This window comes from Lepidochelys kempii, chromosome 1 (assembly GCF_965140265.1).
Source record: "Lepidochelys kempii isolate rLepKem1 chromosome 1, rLepKem1.hap2, whole genome shotgun sequence".
In the NCBI taxonomy this organism is placed as follows: domain Eukaryota; kingdom Metazoa; phylum Chordata; order Testudines; family Cheloniidae; genus Lepidochelys; species Lepidochelys kempii.
Window position 1 is genome coordinate 258,576,789 of NC_133256.1, and position 6,175 is coordinate 258,582,963.

A 6,175-nucleotide genomic window follows, 5' to 3' on the forward strand; every position below is an offset into this window, starting at 1 on the left:
CCAATAAAAGCTATTACCTCACCCACCTTGTCTCTCTCTTATCCTGGAACCAACAGGGCTACGACTACATTATATCCACTGTGTCACCATATCAGTCCAGAAACGGTTCTGTGCTCTGAGAGCCCGTTGCTAGAGCCCATCCATTTCCTGTCCTGATTTGTTGTTTAGTGTTGATGTACAGTATTTAAAAAGCTGGTGCCTTCCATTCTAGAGGTACTTGCATTGCATTACTGGGTGAAAGGATCCCTGTGTATGCCTTAGCAGGGCTACTGTGCGATTAACATTCATGAAATGCTGTGAGTTCCTTTGAGGTAAGGTGCTACTGAAGTGTAAAGTGTTAGGTCACTAGTTCTGATCCTTCCCAGACCCCACTGATGGCTTGTTCAGTTGTTTGTGCTAAATGAGTTGTGAAGACTGAGTGCAATTGCTAAAGAGACAGGAGCCCACGTCATAAAAACCACCATATCATTCTGCACTAACTGGCCCTCTTGTTGGCAGCCTCAACAGAGTGGCCATCAAGCCATGAAGACTGAATTCTCTCCTCACCCCATAAATGACCCTGAATGGTCAGAGAAAAGGTATTACGGAGGAGTGGTGGGGCCTGTCATAGGGTAAGCTAGCCCTTTAAGAGTGTTGGGTGCTCAGCCTCACCAGGTGTAGCTACCTCCCCAGGAGAAGGAAATGAGGGGGAGTAACATGACAAGGAGTAGCATGCTGTCATAAATATAAGGGGAAGGGTAAACCCCTTTAAAATCCCTCCTGGCCAGAGGAAAAATCCTCTCACCTGTAAAGGGTTAAGAAGCTAAAGGTAACCTTGCTGGCACCTGACCAAAATGACCAATGAGGAGACAAGATACTTTCAAAAGCTGGGAGGAGGGAGAGAAACAAAGGGTCTGTATGTCTGTCTATATGCTGCTTTGCTGGGGATAGAACAGGAATGGAGTTTTAGAACTTTTAGTAAGTAATCTAGCTAGGTATGCGTTAGATTATGATTTCTTTAAATGGCTGAGAAAAGAATTGTGCTGAATAGAATGACTATTTCTGTTTGTGTGTCTTTTTTGTAACCTTAAGGTTTTGCCTAGAGGGATTCTCTATGTTTTGAATCTAATTACCCTGTAAGGTACCTACCATCCTGATTTTACAGGGGTGATTCCTTTACTTCTATTTCTATTAAAAGTCTTCTTGTAAGAAAACTGAATGCTTTTTCATTGTTCTCAGATCCAAGGGTTTGGGTCTGTGGTCACCTATGCAAATTGGTGAGGATTTTTACCAAACCTTTCCCAGGAAGTGGGGTGCAAGGGTTGGGAGGATTTTGGGGGGAAAGACATGTCCAATCCCAGTAAACCCAGTTAGAGTTTGGTAGTGGCAGTGGTTATTCCAAGGACAAAAGATAAAATTAATTTGTACCTTGGAGAAATTTTAACCTAAGCTGGTAAAAGTAAGCTTAGGAGGTTTCCATGCAGGTCCCCACATCTGTACCCTAGAGTTCAGAGGAGGGGAGGAACCTTGACACATGCGATTAAACCAGGCCTAGCGGGGAGATAAAAGGAAAGGTGGTGGACATTCTGGAGAAAGATATTAGGAAGGGTAGGAGAATTGATAGAAAGGAGTAAGTGAGGTGATCAAGCTGTATACATAAGAAGAGGCCCTGAGAAGGGAAGACCAGGCAAATTGGGTTATAGGGCAGATAGCCCAATTGTTGAGAATCCCAGGGTTAGGAACACACAGAAGGTGGTGGGTTCCCTCATGCTATTACCTTGTGAGGTGGTGCAGCCATCCCTGTCAATAGGGGAAAGATAATGCTGATTGGAGCCCAGGATGGTTGGAAGCTGAACCCAGGAGAAGGGCTACAGACTCTTGTGGGACAAGACAAGCCCTGAGAGGAAGGGGCTATACCTGCCAAGAGTCTAGGGTAGGACAGTTGTTTTTTGTGATTAAGACTTTGATTAACTCCTGGAGAAGTGGACTCTCGAGCCTTTGGTAGAGGGCTAAGTCACCTCTGCAACTCAGTAATACTACAAGTAGCTGATGGTTCCCCAGGTCAGAGGGGAAACTGAGGCAATGGATGGCCTGAAGTCTGACTGGGTAAGTTCCTGCTACAGATCCTGAGTATGTGTTTAATGGCTACTGTACCTGTTCTGTGTGGATGGGCAGTCTCCACAAGCTATCAGTTTGGTATCTGTCACCAGCCCCAAAAATGAAAATCATGAGAAATAAGCTGTCTGAAGGATTAAACCATGAACAAGAAACTCTCCCTGGGAAAAATTCTTCTTGTTGGACCAGTTTGTCAGTGTTAATGGTCACAGCTAAGATGCTCAGATACCATTGAGTTTGGCACAATTTGATTCAATCCCTTAATTTGATGCACATTTTAACTCCACCAGCTGAAAGGCTTGGTCACTTTTTAAGACATATCACTTTCTTTAAAAAGACAAGCACCAAATCGGTATTAGTTCACATGCAAAGAAAATTTCTGCACAAACAATCACTGGATGAACAGGATACTCCCAAAGTCTCTCGAGTCTATCAGCCCAAAAGTCCAAAGGGATTTTGGTTTTCAAAGAGTTCACAACCAGATCTTCCTACCAGTGCTAATCTGGGCATAAACTGTCATAAGCCATAACCCACCTTAGGGTTTTATGGTCTTATGAGATCTTGGATGCTAAGCAGGGTTGGGTTGGGTTAGGTCAGAGTTTTGCTTTGTGTGTATGAAACCATACCATGGGCATAAGATGTTCTGGCCACTGAGATCCCACTGTGCTAGCCATGATGTCTTCTCCAAATTCTAATGACGTTTTATTTACTTAACTTTCCCCAGTAGAAACTGCAAGGGAATTTTATCCTGTAACCTATCTACTGTTGCTGTGTACTGTTAAACAGCTGCTGTATTTCTATGCACATATGGCTGCCTTAAGTGATAGCCGAGTGAACTTGATCCTAGAGCATTGTATTCCTGTGATGCAGCTTGACTCTCATAAAAGGCACAACCATCTAAATTAATAAACAGTATTAGTGGTATCCCTTAAGGCCCTATCCCATGGTTGTGGAGTTTCTGAAATAGGCTTACAGAAAGACTTTAAAACTGTTGCTGCCTTTTCTGTCTGTTTATTACTCAGGCGTGACCTGCACCAACTCCATTCAGTCTTAGCACAGGAAAGCCATGCAAGTGTGAGCAGTGCTTTAGATATGGTGATTGTCCTCATACAAGTTGGCCAGCTGATTTCTGGTCTTTCAGAATTCCTCTTTGGCATTTTCACTTTCAAACTAAACAACATGTATATCATGGGCAAAGTCTCTTGACGCTGGCCCATTGAACCTGATATGCCTCACAAAGCTAAAATACAGCCTCCCTGCCTCATAAAGATAACAGATAAACAGGTTTTACGCTGATGACTCACAAATCTACCTCTCCATCCACTTGGTCTCTAGCCAAGCCTGTATTTCAGCCTCCCTCCAATATCGCCTCTTGAATGGGTCTTTTTTTCTTTCCTTAGAAAACATCCCTACATCTGTTCTTGATATCAACACCCTCCAGTCTGTTGTATAGGGTTGTAATCTAAAGCTCACTTTTGACTCCTTCTCCCCACACATCCAGGCCATGTCATATTCTTATTTCTTCCTCCAACATTTTGAGGCTCTGACATTTCCCCTCTATCCTGAAAACCAACTTCCACATGTGCCCTGATGATCTCCTGTCTTGATTTCTGAAGCCTTGTCCACTCTGGCATCCCTGTTGCTCCCCCTTCAGTCCATTCATTATACGTGGTTGCTAAAATGATCTCCCTCACTTATCAGTCTGATGTCTCTCTTAGAATACCTCCACTAGACTACCACCCCTTATCTATCACATAAACATTGGACTTCTGGTCCTTGCCTTGGGGGTCCTACATAACTCCACCCAGGCTTATACCTTCAACTTACTCTTAGTGAATCAGCGCAGCCCCTTCTATTCCATGATTGGTGCCCCATTCATCCCCTCTTCCCACTCCCATCTCCGCCTCATGCCACGTCCTAGGCATGGAATGCCTCCACAACTCCTATTGCCCAAGAGTCTATCCTCTCTACAATCAAATATCTCCTAAAGATTGAGTTTCTTCAACAGTCAATCACTCTATACATATCCCATCAAATAACATGTATACAAGTAATTACATAACAGTCCTCTCTTCCCCTACCCACCCACTGGTTTTGGCTTTCTCTTGTCTCCATTTAGACCCACCCACTTCAGGGAGGGATTGTCCTTAATTTGTAGAGAACCTAGTGCACTTTGTTACATTTAAAATATTTTTTACAATTAAGGCTCTCATTCAGAAGTTTGACTCCCTATTCTCTACTATTATTTTCAGGGGATATATAAAGCCCTGGAGAAAAGTATTAGCAATAGGACCCCACTTCTATATTCTCTTTCCCTGCATGGAAGCTAAGGGAAAGAGTGCAGACCTTGGTTTGCTCTGTCTTAGTTCCTGCAAAGGACTTGTGATCCACCTGCTTCTCTGTCTCAATATCCCAATCCCTGTAGTGTCTGAGCATCTTCCAAATGTTTTTACATTCATCCTCTCATCAGCGAGTGAAGCAGGAAAACATTCTGATTTTACAGGTGGGGAACTGAGGTACAAAGAGGTTGGGGCCCAGATTTTCAGTGCAGCAATGTCTAATGGATCTAGGAGCCTAAATATCCATTTAAAAATGATTATCCCATAAACTGTCAATGAGATTTTGGCTTCTAGAAAAGCTTTAGACTCATAAATTAGTTAGTTTCAACACTGAGCACAGCAATGCCTAAATATCTATCTTTTAAAAAATCTGGGCCTAAGTGGCTTGCCCAAGGTCACCCAGGATGTCAGTGGCAGAGCTGGGAATTGACGACAACTCCTAAATCCTTATCCAATGCCTCAGGACAGATCCATTCTTCTACTGCAGACATGGGAGCAGCCAAACAAATGAGCAGGAGACCCTGCTTCAGCCTTGTTCTCTCCTGGGGACTCTTGCAACTATTTGCTCTCTAATTGTGTTCCTGTTTAACCACAGGATGAGCAACAGCATTTCAGCCTCAATTCTAAATGATGCACTTACCTTCCCACTATCTCAGCTAAGGTTCTCCTCTCTATCCCTACTGAGAGCTCAGGAGGACGGAGAGAGAAACCTCATTTTTTAATTGGGCTAAAAAGACTGCAAATCCAAGCAGAGCTAAAGAACTGCCCCCTGAATTCTTCTTGGGAGAACTGAGTGGTTTGCTACTTAGCTACATGTGCATGAAGCAACTCATGGTAGGCAGGGCCTATTTACTATTGCCCTACATTTGGGAAGCTCCTCCCAGACAAGCAAGGGTTTAGCTCTAGTTTATATTCCTGGTCTGGTTCCAAAATGTTTTTTTCCCCAGGTCAATAAGCTAACCTTACAAGACACATTGCCTCTAAATGAAATCCTCCCCCAATTCCCATTATATTGCTTTAAATCTCCTTCAAACACCTCCCACATATAGTCTTGTTAGTCAGCCTTAATTGCTTCACTTTTCTGCAGTGTAATGCAGGTTATGTATTCAATAAAGATATGACACCTTATATTTAGTATTAATTGTAACTGTATTTGCCTATAGCACACATCTCCCTTGCCAGTCCCTCCTGTGTAATTTCAGTCCCTAAATAGCCTATGTCATGATATATTCTTAGATACATTTCCCAGTGGTTTTTCCTTGTAGCAATTTATGTCACAAGGTCTTGTTATAAAACTTTGGGTGGCTGGCTCTAGCTATATAATTCTCAGTTGCTGCCTTCTCTTTTTTTCTAAATATTTAGTTTCTTTCCTGCCAAAGCAACGATGATCTGTGTCCAAGCTGAAACTTTGGGGAGAGATTAAGTAAATTTTTAGAAGAAAACTGAATGACTCAAGGGATTAGGGATGCAGCATGGAAATTTTCTCTCTAGGTAGCCCAGCTCTTCAAGTTATTACCATCTGTCAGCAGCACCCTAGGCTGAGTTTGGGGAATGGAGAGATTGTCAGGTCAGTTCCCAGTAAGTGAGCAGGTGCCTACATCACCATAGTTATTAAAGGTTTCAGAGTAGCAGCCATGTTAGTCTGTATTCGCAAAAAGAAAAGGAGGACTTGTGGCACCTTAGAGACTAACAAATTTATTTCAGCATAAGCTTTCGTGAGCTACAGCTCACTTCATCGGATG